The following is a 21,409-nucleotide window of genomic DNA, read 5'->3' as shown; positions in this document are numbered from 1 at the left end:
AGCGCTGGCGTAAACTTATAGCGTAAATATATATTTTATATGTGTGTATATAAGTATGCGCAAAATCAGCTGTCACGTGGTCGCCTCAATGTGTGGTTATTTGTTGTAAATTGCAGAAGTAATGAGTATTTACCGAAACTGACAGCTATGAGCGTGTCTTTCATGCTCACTTTCGCTCTCACTCTCACTCTCTATCTCTCTCTACCTTATTCTCTTGCGCTCGCAAAAGTTTTCTGCGCTGCGCATGCGCTTTTTCGCTGTTTACCAAAAAGTTTTCGAACTTACTTTCGAACATTACTCAGCCGCTTCGCCCACGCTTAGATTCGAGCATATTTGACAACCACCAGCCTCTCTCTGTAACTACCAAAAGCTTAAAGTGAGTTGCCAGTTTTTGTGCACACACATTTATACCTTTATACATGTAGATATGTATGTGTGTATGCATTGGTTCCGTATGTAAGCATGTGTGTAAATAGCATTTTCGAAGTGCTCTTTTTCCGTAAATATGCCGGTATGCCACCGTTGGACCACTTTTTGTGTCATATATACATACCTATATACACACTTTTCGATTATATGCATATGTATATATATATTGCATTATGTAGATATATATTGCATATTTATGTCCGTGTGCTTGCTTAGTGTGCCGTCATCGAGTAAACGGTATTTGTTTTTCTTATTGAATTATCTATGTAGTATGTATGCTAGGGTGTTCGTTCTTTTCTAAGTTTATTTGTTTTTTTTCAAATGAACCTGAATATTTCGCTTTTGCTCTACGAAAAAGGATCCAACGTTCATAAGCTCTTTATTTAAAATATAAACCGTGTCTAAATCATTTTCTTTTCTTATATCCTTAACAAGGCATTTTTTGATCTTTTGCAATAAACTTTTTACCTCTAAAGGAAGCAAACTTAAAGCTTCGATTAAATGCGAAACTATTGTAAAAATTTCCGCTCTACAAAAAAGGTCTTAATAATTTTTTTCATAAAATCATTTCTTTAAAAGTTATACACAGTTAAAGTTATGCACGAAGTGTACTGAGCCTTCATGCAAGTGCCTTATAAATTATGTGTTGCTCATACGCCATGGTCGCATGCATGCTCAGTTACTGCATTAAAGAGCTTTAGTGCATGTGAAGCCTAACTTTGACTGCGTGTAACTTTTAAAGAAATGATTTTATGAAAAGAATTATTAAGAGCTAGTTTGTAGAACGAAATTTTTTTTAATAAAATATCATACATATATTCAGGGCTGTAGGCCTACTTGTTTCACGCAAAATTAAAAAAAGAATCCATATTTTATATAAGGGGAAAAAAAAATTACATTGAAACCTTGTTTCAGGTCAAAAGGTGAAACTTTGTGACACATTTGCAAACAAAAAATCAACTTGTGAAAAAAAAGACACCCTAATACATGTACATATACATATATATGCATGTGAGCCACACACTTACTCCTCTTCAAAACTGTCTTACCACCGCATATGCAGCTCAATCGTACCTTCGTTGCCATGGTGGCCATAAAGTTGCCTCTATATGTAGCAAGCAATGTAAAAAACCCAAAGTTGCCTCTATATGTAGCAAGCGATGCAAAAACAACAACTACAACAAGAAAAAAATTAATATTAAAACTTTAGCAGTCAGCCAAATTTTCTGCTGGCTGCGCTGTCACGATTTTTACTCAGCAGATGAGGGGCACGCGCTCACAAAAAGTGCTTGAAAGTCATCGTGCTATGCAACGTTGCATTGAGTTTACAGCAGTAACTGCAACAACTGCCAGAACTGCCAGCTGTGCAAGTGCTTGACTACTTAAAAAATAAATGCGATAATTTTAATATTTATAGTAATGCCGCATTAACGTTGAAATGGTTGTTGGTACAAGTAATTTTCTGAGGAATGTACTCAAAGTTGTGGAGAGGAGACATTTTAAAAGTACTTTTTTTTTGTACCGATGAATAGTTTTAGTTAAAAAGCTTGAACACGGTATGAGCAACATTTTAACTTATGAGGTCCTACCTTTGATGAACTCAGATATTTATTCTGGACATTAACTACGATAAAAACTCTTCACTGCTATTGAGACTGACCGCTTTATGAAAAATTTTCCTATATTAGAGGAAGATCGGTACTTTTTGAGACGAAGAGATATAAAAGAATGATGAAACCCATTAGAAAAGGAAGAAAATACCAAAAATTAAAGAAAAGAAATGTAAAAAAAAAGAATTAAAGGACGATGTGAGAAATCACATTATTTTCACATAACCTCGAAATTTTTATGAAAAATTCGAAAATCCAAGCTTTTGAGTTTTCTACTTATTACTTTTACATTTTGAGACTAGACTAACCGATATATTGGTTATGTTTACTTGTATTCTTCACTGAAAGAAGGATGGGCAAAAAAGCGATTATTCCATCGATTTTTCCTATTATACGCTGAAAAATGGTTTTCATGTAAATGAAAAAGTCTTACTATTTTTTGCCCACAGTAGTATTTACAGAAAAAAGAAAAGTGTGTCCATAGCTTACGGCAGCGTATGATTAGCTAAGCTTACAGCTGTTTTGTGGATAATGTCAACATTTTGCAAATGATTACCTATTTGCGCACATTACACATTTGGGTGTATGTGTGTGTCATTGTTTCGGTTTCAGCATAACTTTTAAGCGCCGCAAGCCCTCGGCGTCTCGCATCGCCGTAGCATTTTGTTTAACACGTATCCTTGAATTAAGTCAACTTCATTTACATAGTTAAACATGTACACTTTTATATGAGTATATAAATACAGTTTCACATCCATGTATGCATATACATAAGTATAGAGCATGAAAAGTGCTGTGCAGCTACTTATCTTGCTATGCGAATCTAACCTTTGTTAAGAGTCTCTAATTTTAAACTTAATTATATCTGTAGATTGTGGGTTAAATTTACGACTGTGACAAATTTTCAGTTAGTTTTGTTAATAATATACGCGTTAAGCATACAAAGCGTACACTTTGGAAGAGATAACGGTACGTTTTGAGTGTAGTTGTTTCACTGTTAGTTGGCATTGTTCACAATTTCTAAAAGAAGGAAGTCGAAATTTATAGTTTGTCAATTTTTAAAATGACTATGGATTTTATTTTATAATTGGGAGGTATTTATTTTAATATAACAATAAAGTTTAAATGTATTTTTTTTTTTTTAATATCGTATGGGACTATGAAACTAATGCCTATTATTTTTCTTATTTTTCAGGTAAGCGACTTCAACAAAAATTTTTTCAAAACACATTATGTAGTGGTGTGAAGGATTTAAAAGTGGTAAGAAATAATGAAAATGTTACGAAAACGAAGAACTGAACGAGAAATTACACAGAAAATAAAATAATTTCAAAGCTTATAAGATAAGTTATCAATAGTAAAAGCTTGTGGTCCCTTTTTAAAAAAAGATGATCCATGAGGAAAAACTTTCATTCAAAACACAAATATTATATAATAGTATACTTGAAGTATCAAAATTTGAAACACTAGGTTAATGTTGTGTCATTTCATCAAATTTGATCGGGACTGGTTAAAAAATTTACATAGGAGGATGTTTTACGACTCGCATGACTTAAGCTTTTGATGACTTTATGATTTTTATTGAATGTTTTTCATCTCTCAACTACTTGTGTTTGTGATAAAGTAGACTTCCCAAAACACTTCTGCAACATTTTCAAAGATTTTGTACTAGTGATGCCATTGGAAACACAAAATTTCACGAAAACTCGTTATTTAGTTTTTCGATGGTAGAAATCGTCCGATAATCCTTTCGTAGGTAGGCTTCAGATATCTTTATGATCAATAATCATAGCCAATTACATTAAATCTGGTGGTAAACGACAACTTAAAGGTATTCACGTAACTTTAACGCTTCCAGAAATTACTGACTGTGGAGAAATTGCCCTATACGCTCAGATATTCCTTTCATATCTATTACTTTACATATAAAAAATTAAAAAAATACAGATCCAATTCAAAGCGCTTCAAACAGCTATTTTGACGTACAGTGCGTATGAGTAAACTCTATTGAAACCAAATTTGTAAGTCTTTGTATTTTGAATTAAATAAACATTAGAATTACTGAGACAATATAATACAAAGTTTGGTGGATATTCTTAGTTCCATTGAAGTATAAAATTTCAGCTAATTTTTGTAAAATTTTTTCTGTGCCTTAATTTCAATTTAAAGAAATTTTCGATTCTGATGACTTCATAAACTCTTGCCGACTAAATTTACGTTTTATATGTACCGATTTATATGTGATTAGAAAAACTATTAATAAATAAAATGGTCAAAAGGACTCATAGGAACTCACTTCGTAGCTTTGACCGACGGTGCGTATGAGTAACCTAAAATTTATTTCATTATGTGCTCCTTACTGAAATGTATTTTACTATGAAATGAGTCAACATTTTCCTTTTGATACAACTTAAATATTCATAATGTCAGTAATACGTTCTAGACAGAAATTAAAAATTCCGAGTTCAACCTCTCAAGGTCTATTTTTAACTAAAACAATTCAACTTTTATTTCATGTTTGTTTCAAAAATAAAAATAAAAATAAAACATAACTATAAATATTCCCAGATCAAAAAATGGCATACATTTTTCACAGAATAATAAATATATTTCGTTAATTTATTATAAACATGTTTGACAAATCAGGCGCTCAATTTGCCAGCCGAAAATGAGATGCGAGCACACTGAATTGATTAGATCACGTCATGTATGAGTATACGAAAGCCGAAAGCAGCGAATCGAGCACAAAATATATATATTATAAAAAAATTTAAAATGTGTAGAAAAAAACCATCATTATATTAGCACTCTATACAACAAAAATATCTGCTGGTGCTATTATACCCTTGATTAACGCGATTTTGAAATAAGTCGCCTTTGGTATGGAAAAAATTCAACAAAAACCGCCAGAAAATTTTAGACTTTCAGCTTATCGCTGCACTGTGCCTTATCACGTCCGCTGTGCTAAGCCGAAGTGGAAAAATGTGCGCTTATGACAATCCAGCCGCTTCTAAGTTGGAATAAACAACATTATTATGATTAGCACACGCGCCAAAAATAATCCAAATAAGCGTGCGGCCGGCTGAAAACCACGCGTACTGCACAAACATCAGGCGAGACGAGGTTTTACATAGATATATATACAATATATAGTATATATAAGTATATATATATATATGTATATATATGTGTTTGCTAGTGGGCAGCCTGAATGGATGAATGACAAGCGGGCTGGGCCTTGCTCGTAGACTGGCAAATACCTTGAAGTATATATAAATACATATGTAAAGTGTTATATATATAGTGTGTGGATGCAAATTCCTATATCAAAAGCCTTTTATGATTCCAAACGTCAGCGTTAGATAAACAAATGCCGGCCAATGCATTAAATACTCATACCCATACACATTTATGCACAAAAACAACAGTGCAATCGCAGTATTATTTGCTTGGAAGCCATTAAATCAAATGTGCATATGTCTGCGCCGACAAAAATGTTTAACTTGTACGAACTACAGTGTTACAATTAAAATGATGCATCAAAATATACACTACATATATGTACATTTATCCATATAATTCCCTGCACTGGAGCATCCATTCACAGGCACGGCAACAAGCGAAATTGAATAGAACAATAGAAATAGACATTGAAATAATTTGCGCTCTTACATGTGTATGTGTGTGTCTATGTGTTGGTGTACATACTTGTATTAAATGGGTATTAGCCGCATCACAATGGCGTTCACTTGCGCGCGCTGAAAGTATTATAATAATAAATTTAAAACATGCCCTCGAGGTGAAGTAATTGCAACAGCAGATTAACTAATTTATTATCTGGCTCGCCGGTGATTAGCATTGTTATACATTTTTTGTATTTTATTTAAAAAGCAGAAAATTTAATTCAATTAACTTTTATTGTAATTGGAAATATATTTTAATATAGTTATTATGAATTACATACATGCAGACGGAATTAATGTGGTTTTTATGCATGTGCATGTTAAATTATTCAGTATTTGGAGGACTTCGCTATTTTGTTCGATTTTTTTAAGTTAAATATCAAATTAATTGCCTTTAGCAGTTAAAAAAAAAATTGATAAAATCATTGGCTTATTATCGGTTTTTATACCAAAGCTATATTTGAGTCATTGTGAGGCTAATGATTGGCCGTCACTTGTAATCAGATTATCCTTTTATTAATTTTGTAAAAAAAATAGTAAATAAAATAATACAAAATACAAAAAAAAATTATAATAATAATAATTGTAAACAAAGTGTCATCGATGTCGAGGTTCCCCACTTTTTTAAGAAAAAACACAGAAACTTCAAATTTTATGGGGAATGTTTATAATCGTTAGAAAGAACATTTTTTGGCATTTATTTCTTGAAGATTTTCTCTTACAAATGTTGGCCGCGGCTGCGACTACTCCGGCGGTCCAACCGTAGAGTCCAATTTTCGTTGACTCCTTCGTGCATTTCGACGAGTAACTGGCGAATTATGCGCGTGATGTTTGCTCCAAGGTCTAAATCGAAGCGAAATCGCCAGTATAGGCTTTAGACTTTACATAAACTTTAGACTTTACAAAAGTCAAACGGTGTGATATCACAGGGACTTGGTGGCCAATCCATCAGCCTAAAACGTGAAACTCTCTGCTCACCGAAGTGTTCTCACAATAAATCCACTGATTGATGTGATGTGTGTAAAGTGGCACCATCTAGTTGAAACCAAATGTCGCCGAGATGACAAGCTTCAATTTTGGACACCAAATAGTCGGTTATCATGGCGCGATAACGGTCGCCTTTGACGGTTACGTTCTCATCGTCATCATTTTTGAGGAAATTTAGACCGATGTTTCCACCGGCTTACAAACCACACCAAATCGTTTTTTTTTTCTTCATAAAATGGCATCACTTGAATCTCTTCAGGTTGCTTTTGGTCCCAAATGTGGCAATTTTGTTTGTTTACATACCAATTCAGACAAAAATGGTGCTCATCGCTGAACAAAATTTGGCTCGAAAACGTCGCATCTTCTTGGAACTTTTCAAGAGCCCTTAGAGCGAGGCGATATCGCTTGGGAAGGTCAACCAGCTTCAGTTCTTGCAGAAGTTATATTTTGTACGCTTTCAATTTACGATCTCGACGAAAAATGCGCCAAGTCGTTCCATACGTTAGACCGAGTGGCTGTGACCGACGCCGTGTGGACTCTCCACGGTCTTCGTGTACGCTCTCAGCAACGGCTGCTTTCTTTCCTTCACTGTTTGTTGGACGTGGTCTATTCGGTTGAATATTACTCAATAATGAATGCTTGATCTCAAGATGGGTAATAGTGTTGCGAATATTACACTCAATGGCCGGATTATGTTGACCATAAGTTGAGGGAAGTGCGCGAAATACATTTTTTACAGAAGATGAATTTTCGTCATAAAGTTAAACGATTTGTAAACGATGTTGAGGCGTAAGTCTTTTCAAGAAGAAATGCAAAAAAATATTGAAAAAATAAAATGACAGCTTGACACGATTCATATATGATCTCGAAAACAAGGTTATTGATAAAAGGACCACTACTTGGATCTTTATCCCATTTCTTGAGACTTGATTCATTTTAGGCAAAGGATACTAAGATAAAGGACGAACGTCTGAAACCATAAAAAATATGTGTTTGTGTTATATATTTTCGATGAAGTATACTTTTGGCGTAAAACAAATTCGCTATAGTTAATATAGTCGTGATTTTGCAGTTTCTCGCTTCGGTAACAATTGCTTGTATTGATAGGTGGTTCTACTGAAAGACATGGAATTCATACAGCTCGTGAGACCACAACTATATTGTGAAATAAATTCTGACTGCCGCTGATCGAATTATATTATGACGTCGAATTAGCGGTTGGTTACTTAGATCATGTGATTTCATTTAGGGCTACTTTTTGTTGTGAAATTTCAAGTCAATTGTTTATTCTGATAAATCAACTGTTTGATCAGTTGTAAATCAACATTTGGCAATAAAGTTTACGAACTAATAAACCATTTATCTAATTCTCTCATTATTTATTTAAATGAATGTTATATATATCACAAAAAAGCTTTATCTAGAATTTTATAGACTTTATTAAGAATATAGAAAGCCTATAAATTTTATTTACTCTATGAAGAAATAATTTTCCACAGAGAACCTTGAACTGTGTAATTTCCTCCTTTTAATGATAAAATTCTCATAAGAACATGCTCTGAGCTAATTTTAAAAATCTCTCAAGTTCTATAAGTGCCGGAAAGGCATTCTATCACATGTGCATATCCTTAAAACTTTCAGTTATCTACCCTTCTTTAACAAAAATAACAGTAATATATCATAAATAGTATTTGAATTAAAAATAATATATATAAACTAAATTAAATTATTTTTCGCGCTTCATTCTCTCACTCATCACATTTGAGCATTTTTCGTTTTGTGCTCACACTGTTTGCTATTTTATTTCTGCTCATGAAAGTTTATTTTTATTTTGCGATATGCATGTATGGGTGTGCGTGTGTATGCACATACTATTTGCAGCGCTGTTTAGTTAAGTTTGCTTTTCTATTTCTATTTCTATTTGCTTACTTGTACGATACATACATACATATGTATACAACAGCGCCAATAATAATTTGCTCAACGCTCACATGATTTTAATTTTCAATTTCATTTCAACCATTTGCGTTGGATCGTACACACACACATACACAAAACAGTTTTCACATGTATACATGCTGTTTTTGTTGCCTTGGTTTTCGGTCTTTCTGATTTCTGTTTTTTGTTGGCCATATCTTATCGCACAGTGTGAAAATCAGCGCGATTGCGAAATGGATTATAGTGCAATTTGTTGTTGTTGCTCTTATGCTGACTGTGCGATTGCGGAAATGTAAATACGTGAGAGTATGTGTGTGTATTTGTTTAGTGTGATGTGATATTTGCGCATAAGAGGGAATTTTTTGCGGCATCCCATCGTGTTATCACTCAGCTTTTTAATGAAATTATGCAAATGTTTGGTAAATAGCAAATAAATATTTTTTGTGTTACATTTTTATTAAATCGAAGGATAATTGCGCTAATTTGTAGTATTGATGTGTGGGCCAGCGACGTTTTTTGTATATTTTACTTAAAATTTATTTATCATATTTTTTCGAAAGTGATAGGTATTGTATTGCTTGCACAGCGAATTTTTGTATATAATTTCGGTTTTAAATATGTTTACACATTTTTCCAAGCATTTCGGTACATAAACTTATAAACTTCAACGTTTTTATATTTTCGTCGACATGTTTAACCATAAATTATATATTTTAGCATAATTGGAAAATCACTTAAATGAATTGTGTTTTTGCTTAAGTTAAATAAAATCTGTATTTATTTATTTAAATGCCATATTACTGTTGATATGCGGCTTAAATCAATGAAATGCTCTATTATTTTGTTTATAATTGAAATGTTCGCTTAAGTTTATGCTGAAATATATGAATGACTTCGGATTGCGGAAATTATTTGTTTATGGAATAATATCTATTATATGTGATTACTGATTAATTTAAGCATACAATTGTTCACTAAAGCGCCTAAAATATCACAGAGAGCAAGCATTTCATTGGTACATACATAATTTTTTTTCTTTCGGGTATACCAGCTTTTTGTGCATATAATAGAAATCTGTTTGATATGAAATGGTTTCCATTAATTTTGTCTCTTGTTTTCCATTACACTTTTATTCAAAAAAAAAAAAATTTAAATAAATTTTATTTATAAAAACTTGACATAATTATTTGCATAGTTATCAAATCACCAATCAATCACCATTTCTCAAAATACTATGAGAGGTGTGAAAATATTGCAAGAAACCATAGATTTCATATTAGTGAGATAAATATTAAAAATGTCTTTCTTGTTAAAAAAAATACTCTGCTTATACTATTTGATCAATATTGAGCGGGTTAGGAGGTTTAGTTCGATGACGGATCCAGAGATCGAACTTGTTGTTGTCCTTTTAGCGGCAGAGAACATTCTTGAAGTAATTTCGCGGAATGGTGCCGAGTTGAGAGTTCTTGGCTGTATAAAAATTCAGGTCCGTTACGGTTACTTAGACCGGACTGTCGTGGAAACGGGTATCGCACTTGTACTCCTACATGCCTATATGTCCTTTGTGAGGCCGTATAGAACACAACTCTTGTATATGATTTTATATGACAGCACAGCTTCTCGTCGTCAGTACAAATTAGCTCAGGCGATTTATTCCCATTCCCATTAGCTTCCAAGTTTTTATGCTTTGATCTCGCAAATACTGGACAATCAAGAAGGAAGTGTTGAAATATTTCAGCTTTTTTCATATAGCTCTGCAGCTGGTGTCCAGTAAGATTTTCAAACTTACTGCCTGGACGCTGATAATGCTGTGGCTTGTTGGTACCCCCACAACTGGAGGGAAATTAGCTGGTAAAGAGCTCACTGGATCCCTTACGATCGACCTTGAGATAGCGTATGAATCAATGATGGCTCAGCGCTGATCAAGCTACCGCGAAACCCAGCAGTAGGAAAACACACAGGAGGGAAGCCATCACTTGTTCACAGTCTAATGAAGGGATCTAGGGTGCCTTTTCTTGCCAGCTCGTCAGTTGATATTTTTTCAACCAGCTTCAGTTCAATTTGACTTTTAACGACTATGGAATAAAAGCTTTAGCTTTGCCATTTTTTATTGCACAAGCTCATTTACTGTACGGCATGTGTCTAACAGCATCGGAAGCATGTGCAATACGTTTAAAGAATTACAATTTTTCGCAAATTTCTTCAACATGGAAATTCGAACTGTTTCACCGGCAGCGTTAAACTTTTTATTTTTTTACATTTTTTCCAAACAAACAAAAAATGAAAAATGTTTGCAAAATGCACGGCGCAAACTTGCAATGTGCAAAATTGTTATGACAGTCGTAAATTCTGCCGGAATGCCATAAATTTCACTCGTCCGAAAATCAATTGACTGGCAGAGATTTTCGAGGTGTGAAGTCACGTAGCAGTCAGAGATGAATAGTTCAAAAATAAAATCAAAATTTATAAAAATAAAATAAAAGTCTATAAAAAAGAATTTATGCGCAAAGTAAACACAGCTCATAATAAGTTTGCACTTTATACTTTAAATATTTACTTTGTAGAAACTTAAAATGTTAGACTTAATTACTATAACATTAACTTAAAATGTGTGAAAATGTTATGTTTTAGAAGTAGTGCTGTAGGGCAGTAGTAAAAATCTACTTTGTAAGGTAGTTAATGAGCTAAGTGATTTATGCCTCATATGATATATTTGCTACTGTCATTTTGTTTATTTAGCATACTTCTGAGCAATTCTCAACAGGCTTATAAAATCGTTAGGGTAAAGCTAAGCGGTATAAGTATACCCTTAGAGATGTGTTGCTTCAGTTGTAATTATTTAACAGTAGACAGCTTTCATAATCATCAAAACTTTGACAAAAGTTAGTCGAATGATATTCGCTGTCATTGCTTGCAATATACTCAACCACAAAGAGTCTACAGATTAAAACATTTTAAGCACAATGTTAGTAGCCGAGATTTTTTCTTTCCAATTTTGGTTATTAACCGGTTTTGTATCGAGATATTGGAAGAATATAAACTTTTTGGAAAAAAATATTCTTGAAAATTTACCAGTATATCATATTGTATCCTCATAATACACTTCGAGTAGTTGGTATTATAGTTCCCTTCGATATTACATTGAAATTTCGGCATTCCGGCTTCTTCTCGGTATATGAGCGCACTAGGCTGTATGCATTTTGACTGGCTTTTCTTCCAGACTTTAGATAATTTTCTGAAAAAGCTTACTGAGTATATAAATTGAAGTGTGAAATACTAGTTCTCTTGTAGCTCTAGTCTTATAACCATATATACATAAGGGGCTTTTCAAAAGGAAGAATGCTGAACCCAATTTTCGACGGTTTTCAAGCATAAATCGGACAATACCGCTGCAATTTTACTTTCCATATTCGTACGAAGTACATCAATTGTCGCAGGCTTGTTGGCATAGACCATAGACTTGACGTAGCCCAACAGAAAATAGTGTAACAACATCAAATCGCACGACAGAGGCGGCTAATTGACTGGACAATTTCGCGAGATAACACGTTCACCAAACTTGGTTTTCAATAAATCGATTGTGACATTCGCTGTGTGGCTTGTGAAGCCGTCCTGTTGGAACCACATATTGTCCAAGTTCATATCATCCAATTCGGGCCAGAAATATTCGGTTATCATTGAGCGGTAGCGATTCCCATTCACAGTAACGTGCCGGTCTTGATTAGCACGGAAGAAGTACTGCCGCCGGCCTATTAACCGCACAAAACCGTATTTTTTCGGGATGTAATAGTGACTCATGGAGTACGTTTGGATTGCTGTCTGACCGATAACACATATTTTGCTTATTGACAAAGCCGTTTAGCCAGAAATGAGTTACATCGCTGAAGATGATTTTTCGATGAAAATCCGTATTACTTTCATGTTGTTGCTGAGCCCAATTCACGAACATACGATGGTTCTGGTGGTCAAGCGATTTCAGTTCGTGCGTCAATTTGATCATGTAAGAATTTATGCCAAGATTTTTTTCACAACATTCGCCATAATGACGTCACAGAGATGCTCAACGTTTGAGAATTACGTGTGATAGACTGATTTGGGTCTTCCATACCCGACCATAAATTGGACGTAGCGCTCTTAAAGTTGAGGTTACTGAATCCGAATTTCGGTAGTAAATTTTAATAATTTTGACTCATTGTTGGATCGTATATCTTTTCTTGATGAAATGGCGAACCTTACTGAAGGGAAATGTCAAAAGGGCGAGACAAATTTTCGTGTTATTTGCTGTCCTATCCGTCTACTTTTGTAGCCTCTCTATCGAAAAAGCCTTTATATATTGTTTTTTATCTCAAAAATTGTACCGACGAAAAATCTCTTGTAAACTTCTATAAAGTTATCAAAACATAAATGAGTTTTCGAGTATTTTATTCTTCAATGGATAAAAGCTTCACTACATCTCGTTACAGAGACTAAATAAATTTTGGTCGAATTACCGGACTATATATACTCAGTAACTTTAAATTTAATCTACATAAGTCTATTAATAAATTTGTTTAAAATCCTTCAGAAAATTCGACTATTTTTGAAGGTTTCATGCATTATATGGAGCATTTTTTTTATTCAACAAGATATCTCCAACAAATTTGGCATGAATTATTGCTAAGGCAATGATGCAATTTCCGAAAAAATTGATCACATTTTTGCATAAGACTGCCATACAAACTGACCGATCAAAGTTCTTTTAAGGAATCTTTAGTATTTTTGAGTGGTATTAAAGCCACGGTGCAACCGAAGTTAATTCTAGTTATAGAGTAACTCCAATATATCAGCTTAGGAGACATTTTTTGAATTTTAGCATGATAAATTTAACCATTTTTTATCTACCTCTAAAGCTATTGTTTTCGCTTTGATCAACGTCTCTTCCATTTACGATGAGTTGTACCATCCACTGGTGGCCCGATTTCTCCGTAGTATTTCCTTGGAAAATCAGGTGCAGCAAAATTTAAACAATGAAAAATTCTTCCACAAAGAATGATAATAGTTAATGCACACACACACAACTAAGCACACACCTACGAGTATATGCACGCAGCGTATCTGCGTAGATACTTTGTTGCGGTTTCGAGTGCAAGAAAAATAGTTGTGCATAAATCAAAGTAAATCTAAGGGATCTAAACCGTTGTAAACTTTAGCAAACACAAGCAAAAGTCATTGGAAATGCTGACATCATCGGGAAAAGTGCAAACTAACTTCGTTGGCTTGTCAGTTTGGAGAGGAGTACCTGCCAGTGCAAACCGGTAGTGGTTAGTTGCTTGCACAGTTTGCCGGTTGCTTAGCTGCTCGCCTGCCATTAAACCGCACATTGCTGGCGTGATGCGGAATACGAACGCACACACAGGCATCGAATGCAAACACAGACTTATATTGCACACATACACACAAAGCTACATTCATACACACAAAGGTACATGCATAGACACAAAGCTACATGTATACCCAAATACATGCATTTATGCGGCTAGTACAGTAAATTTGTCTTGTCTAAGTAAATTTGTACATTTTCGCTTGCTTGTAAGTGCATAATTAAAGTCGAATTCTGCGCTCGGTTGCAAGTTTAGTCGACGCTTTCCAGTTTCAGTTAGTTTGGTTTCTGTTTAATTTCTGTTGGCGCACACTTGCCTTTCTTCTTCGTTACACCCACTCAATAAGAAAGAGTTATAATTATACTAAAGTGTTGAATTAACACTCCACAAATTTTAATTGCCGACAGTTTGCACATTCGTGGCGGGCGCACATACACACACATACACTCATACAAATGTAAGTTTGGCCCTGTGGTTGTTAGGTTTGTTAAGCTTTAATTAAGTGAGTGCTGTGTTGGTAATGCAAGGCAAAAAGCTTGCAAATTTCGCACAACAATATTCAAGCCACTTGTGCCTACTGCAAATATGCCTACTTATTACTCATGTTTGTTTACTTTCCATATGTATTATTGCTTGTTAGTATGAGTGAGTTAATGAAGCGATTGACTTATTTAACGATTTAATTGGCGATCATTTTATTTTTGAAGCGTGAAATGAATATAATATTTTTGCTAAAAGCTGTTAATTGGAAAAATTGTGTAAATAAATATTAAGTAGTAAAGGGTGAGATTTCGAGATTCACCAATTTTTTAAAGAAAAAACACAAAAACTTCAAATTTAATGGAAATGTTTGTTGTAATTCAAAAGAAAATTCTTCGACATTTATTTTTTGAAGATATTCTATTTCAAATGCTTGGTCGCAGCCGCCATCCCTTGAGTTCAAATTTCGCCGACTCGTTCAAGCATTTCGACCGGTAACTGACGAATGTCATGCGCGATGTTTTGATCGAAGGCCAGAATTGAAGTGAGATTGACCACATAGTCTTTAGACTTTACATATCCTTACAGGAAAAAATCTAATGGTGTGATATCACGTGATCTTGCTGGCCAATCGATCGGTCCAAAACGTGAAATTATCTGCTCACCCAAGTGTTCTCTCATCTGTTGATTGAAATGATGTGTGGGAAATTGCACCGTCTTGTTGAAATCAAATGTCGCCGAAATCACGAACTTCAATTTCAGGCGACTATTTGGTTATCATGGCGCGATAACAGTCCCCATTGTCGTTTATGGTCACACCAGCATCATTTCTGAAGAAATATGGACCGCTGATTCCACAACCACACCAAAGTGTTGTGTTCTATGGATCAAATGGCAGCTCTTGAATCTCTTCAGATTGCTCTAAGTTCCAAATCCAGAAATTGGTCTCATCGCTGAACAAAATTTGGTTCAAAAGCGTCGAATCTCCTAGGAACTTTTCAAAAGTCCCATAGAGCGAAGCAAGGCCGCTTGGATAGGTCGAGCGGCTTCAGTTCTTGCACAGCTCTATTTTTTTAATTTGAGATCTCGACGTCAAATGCGTCAAGTCGTTCCATAGTTAGTCTAAGTTGGTGCAAACGGGGCTGAATCTACGCTTCACGGTCTCCAGTAGGACCTCCAAGAAAAGGTGTTTGGTGGTAAGATGAAGATATATGTAAACGGAGCTGTTGTCGCCAGTTGGAAGAGTTTTTTTTTCTAATCATAAATGGTATAAAACTATCTGTATACCAAAAAATATATTCTATATAGCTATTGACAAAATACGAAAAAACTTTTTCGACTACCCAATATAACCCATTTTTGACTTAATTTGGTTGTTTTATTTTATTTAAACATCACATAGTTCCTTTTGGTCGATCCTTTACATAAATTTCATTACAATAGAAAATTTAGTATTTTAAAAATCATAATAGAGGAACATTTTTTCATGCATTTGAACTCACAAACCGAATAAATGCAAGCATTTTGTCCAACACTATTTCAAAAATATGTATTTAAAAATACAAAAACACTTTAAATAACTATAAAACAGAAAACTTATTTCATTTTGAACATTTTTATTATTCGAAAACCGCTACGAACCACTTGCAACGCGTCATAGTTCCAATTGCTTATGTATATGTGTCAGTGTCTCATTTGACTAAAAACACAGCAAGTTTTACAATAAAATCTGAAGAATTAATAAAATCAAATGATTATTTGAGAAATTCTGTAGTAAAAGTGCTAAAACTTGTGCAATTTGCCAACAATTGCGATTGCGGCTCATTAAAGCAGAAAAGTGAAAACTCATTTGCGACCACACACAGCACCCACAACAACAACACACTTACACACACACATACAATCTGACAAAGTAGCAATTGCAATCAATTTTGCGCTGCGCATTAAATAATTCGCAAAAGCGTTTGATAAATCGGCGCAGAACTGCAGTGGCAAGCCATTTGATGAGCGCGCTCGTGAATTACCCCCAACGCACGACCGATTGTCTAACAGCGCGACAGTTCATCAAATTCCCTTGTTGTACTTACTGGCACCCCTTTCAATCCACTCACAGTTCTTATTCCACATTATTTGTGTTTTATCTAATTTGATGCTTGGAATGAAAGTGACATTGAGTGAATTTAAAGATTCGTTCGAAATTTTCATTTCACTTCAAATTTATTGGCCGGTGGCCAAAAGCGATTTCGCACCAACTTTGAACCATGCTGTGGTATGTTTTCGCTGCGCTCCAAACGGTAACAATAATAATGATAATTGAGGTAATAAAATTAATATGACATATTTTCCAACGCCATAAATATTCACTTTTATGCGGGTGTGATGGTGCGTAATGGTATTTCGGCATTAAGGTGGCAAGCTCCAGTTGGTAGAACGAAGAATTTTCGAAAAAATTTGTGGCTGTGGAGATAGGATTCGAGTTTCATGGGTTATATCGCTAGATTACCGTTAATTCATTTCGGACCACTCGTCCTCAATCTGGAGTCTACTAGACAGCCACGGTTCCTGGATCAGCCTTACATCGGCTTCGTCTTCTTTTAGACACCTTCGCTTGTTGGAGGTTAATCTGGAGCATCTCATCAAACAGCTGTTCAAGGCTGAGGACGGAGTCGCCAATTGACGTTTCGCACCCAGAACTCACTATGTCCGACAGACTTCGGTCGTTTTTCATTGTAATTTGACCATCTCCACTTGTCGTATCCACCGCATCTGAAACCTGAGCGTCATCAGCTTTGGCATTCGTCGGGAGTATCCTATTGGCCACCCTACCGAACTCATAGCATACGGCTCCTTAGGTTTTGTTGAGTGGATCGACAGACTCCGCATTTAGCAGAATTGGCGCTTACCGATATGGTTCTTCAATTTTCTCCAGTCTTATTACTCTCCAGTCATGCGTGGGTAGGGAGGAGTTACAGAAACTAAGGATTTTCCTGCTGAAGAAGGTACAGCTGGCAATCAGACGTGAGCACTAAAGCGAAGTGGTCCGCTCTGTTCTCCGCCTCCAATTGATATCTATCTGTTTGTATCTAGTTTCGGAATTTCTAAAAAAAAAAAAAATTTATTATCTTTGAGACATTTTTGGGTATTGCCATTCTCTTAACTTTCAGTATGAGTTTGGTGATACTTATGATTATTAAGAAGATTTTGAAAGTTTAGCGAATATTTTAAAACATTTTCATTGGCCTAATACTGCTCAAATGTGATCTCTTAGATGATCAGTATCTATACCTAACTTAACCTGAATATTCTCAGCTTTAAAAAAATGTTAAAAAATCGGTTTTGATTGTACTTTTATCGGCATAATTTTTCAGCCAAAAGACACAGTGTTCTACATTATTTCTAAATTTCAAGTACAGTACGTAGCAATTCAATTCGTGCAATTTCGTCACCGTATTTCTTATCCTTATTGAATTGGTTTTATTGTCAACTTAAAAAAACACAAATCCTTTTGATGGAATCAATTTAGAAGTCTCTATAAAGCCAGAATAGGGTGTAAGGCATCGATATCGCTTTCACTCCTTTCGGTAATCAATAATTTGGTACCAAAAATGCTAAAAAAATTACTGCAAGCACATACCACCCTAATATGCTCAACTAATTAATATGCGATATGTATTTTGAAGCTAGAAACCGACGCAATTTCTTTCGCAAATGTTTGTCATCAAAATGCATTTCTCATTATATTTTGCTAAGCGAAAATTTTTGAAATATTATTTGCCGCCGCGGTGAAATTCCAAGCAATAGATATTTTTGTAAATTGCAGAGGCGTTGCGCTAGAGACAATGGGCCGTCAAAATGGTGTTTGTTTTTTGCATTTGTTTATGTTTTCTGCAGGGGGTGTTGCTGACAGCGTGAAAGTTAAAGCTTTGCAGTTATTCTTTGCGACATTGCGAAATTAAAATGCTTATAAATCTTGTCAAGATTAATTTTTAAGCAGTTTATCAAATTTATTTTAGAAATTCAACAGAAATTAAAGCAAATATGAGATCTGTTTACGCTCCAAATGCTTGGAGATATAAACATATACCATTGAAATTTTTATGAGAGACTTGCTTGGGGATATACATATTTTTTATGAGAGACAAAATAAATTTAAAGCATTTTCCTAAATTTTGAGCAAAAAGCTTCGTTTAGATCTAGCTTTTAACTTCATTGAGCTTACACTGTAACAATATTTACAACAAATTGGCACTACTCTCTAACTCACTCCCTCTATGTAAGCACGACGCTGACTTTTTACAAGTCAAATCAAACACTCCTAATCAATCTTGACATCCACGTGTTTCCAGCAGCATTGACTTTAAACAAACCAATCACTTTGCCGGTGACCTTTCGCTCCAATTGTACAACTTGCCGAACAAGCGAAATTTATTAGATTTACTAACACATACAAATGAATACGAACAATCATTTTCTTTTACCGCAAATTACCAGCAGCTGGTTGGGGCTCCACGGCTGCCATGGCTTCCGTCAGCAGTCCACTCAGTGAAAGTGTTTTGCCATAAATCTTCATTGCAAGTAAACTCGGGATTATGTGATGACATTTACACGTATACGAATACATTGAAGCGGGTCAATTGATGATTCTGCATTATAGCTGACATACACGAATGACGCGAGCGGAGGGGAGCATGAACTGCTGTGGCAATTCGAGTGCAGCTCATCAGGCACTAATACAAATTTATACTTGTCAATTTGGTTTGAAGAAATTTGTTGAACTGAAAAAGCAGACTGTGCTGAAAAATATGTATATCAAGTCTTGGCATTTTATTTTCAACTTTAAATACAAATACCGTTATACGGTTAGATATACGAACGAAAGTTCGTTCAAAGATTTCACTTAAGCCTCCAAAGAAATTGAAATCGAAAGCTCAATAATATCACTCTATTAGATATGGTGTTGATCTAGACACACGCTATGAAAATTGTATACTGGTTTAATTTAATGAGAAAGGTATGGTTGATAAGAGTTATCGCATATATTCTACCATTAAGATGTCATATATTCTAAATGTCTATATTCAAACTATTTCGTTCAATAGTTTTTAAATTAATAAACTGGTATAAAACAAGTAATATTTTTTTAACTGGTATAAAACCAGTAAATTATTAATTTATAACTCGTATAAAACAAATATTTTGTTAACTTAAAACTGATATAAAACAAATAAACTGGCATAACTCGAAACACATCGGTATAGCATACCAAGCAATGTTACCAAGTTTTAAGATAAACTGGCATAAAACTATACTGGCAACAACATAAAAACATAAGTATAAATATGTTTGAAGAAGCTTGTTTACTGTGCTGGTATAAATCCAATAAACTGGTATAAAACTGAACACTGGATTACCAAGTCGAAATGTTATACTAAAGAATTAAAGCAATTTTTATATAAACTGGTATACAATTTTTCTGTTACATAACAACAAATAAACTGGTATAACTATGTCATTGTTTGAAAAAAAACGTGTAACAATACTAGTACAAAATAAATAAACTGGCATAATCATAACAGAAATTTGATAGGCGGTTGAAAAGAAAGCTCTTCTGGAATAACTGGTGTAATAAACTAGTACACAATAAGCAGATTGCCAAAAACATATCGATATAGCCTAGCAAGCAATTATTCCACTTTTTTCTATAAAAATTGAATAAAAAAATTTTACTCCTAAACAGCAAATAAATTACAATTACATATTTTGTCCAAATAAAAGGAATCTATTTCACTTCTTGGAAAAACTGGTATAAAATTAAACCGCTAAACAACAAATAAATTAGTATAATCACGTCCAGATTAGAATAAATTATTTCACTTTCTTTGAAAAACTGGTATAAAATAACTGGTATAAAACAACTGGTAAAAAATAACTGGTATAAAATAAAACTGCTTAGCAACAACTAAGTTTGTATAACCGTGTCCAGGTAAAAGCAAATTGTTTCATTTGTTTAGAAAAACTGCTATAAAATAACTGGCATAAACGAAAATCGCTAAACAACAAATAAATTAGTATAATCCAGTAGTTATATAATATGAAGAATTCATTGCGCTTGTTTGGAAAAGCTGCCATAAAATAACTGTAGCAAATAGGTGAAACATATGAACGTTTAAATCTGAATGAAGTGTGGACTATTTCTAAACACATATTGGTACAATTTTGAGACGGTAAATTTTGTGTTCAAAACATAACCGATTAGCTCTTTCACAAAAGAACTGATTTTTTGTTTTCAAAATTATTAAAAAACAGAGCTTATTACTAATCGATATCGATAAATATTCTGATAAGTAAATGATCGGTTTCACAAGGTTTAAGACGACTTCATAAAGCAGAGAACTTTTAATCGAATTTTTTGCGTGCAACAAAAATTATTAAAAAAGTTCGTTCCCGGTTACTTCATTGAAAAAAGAATTAATTAAAAATTACTCGCATTTCGAAGTTCGAAAGTGAATTATCCTTGAGATCTATTTTATATAAATTTATTTTTGATCATCCTCAAATATCTAGAATTCATACAAAATTGCTTTTGAGCACTTTCTTACTACATGTAATCAATAAGAAAATATTATTTGACTGAATTCCTTTAGAAAGTGACTTTATTTCACAATACCCTTCTACTGAGTCATACCAAAAAGCGAAGCGAAAAATTGCATACTCTTATATACCTCAATGTGTGTATATATGTATATATAAATGTAGCTAAATGGAAAATGCCCAGGAAAATTGACAAAAATAAAAATGAAAATAAAACTACACATTCGAATGACGTCTTCTAGCCGTTTGAAGGCTAAATGCTAAACAGAAAAAATTATACAGCTTCGTCGTCGACTGCCGGTGCTGACGTCGTATTAATAATACAAAATGG

The 21,409-nt window shown here is 34.0% G+C and overlaps 1 long non-coding RNA gene across 2 annotated transcripts in view; it reads left to right on the top strand.

The window, feature by feature from the left end:
* LOC115066375 (uncharacterized) overlaps nt 1-21,409 on the top strand; it is a 77,544-nt gene that overhangs the window by 39,727 nt on the left and 16,408 nt on the right. Inside the window, exon 3 of one of the 2 annotated variants that reach the window (XR_007422997.1) lies at nt 3,235-3,391. The exons of the other annotated variant lie outside the window; for it this stretch is intronic. This is a non-coding gene — a long non-coding RNA (uncharacterized LOC115066375). Of the gene's footprint in view, nt 1-3,234; nt 3,392-21,409 lie in introns of those variants that run through there. 2 annotated transcript variants of the gene reach the window in all.

Source organism: Bactrocera dorsalis, chromosome 5, assembly GCF_023373825.1.
Source record: "Bactrocera dorsalis isolate Fly_Bdor chromosome 5, ASM2337382v1, whole genome shotgun sequence".
Taxonomy (NCBI): Eukaryota; Metazoa; Arthropoda; class Insecta; order Diptera; family Tephritidae; genus Bactrocera; species Bactrocera dorsalis.
The sequence above is the reverse complement of the archived record's forward strand: the minus strand, read 5'-3'. Positions and strand labels throughout refer to the sequence as shown.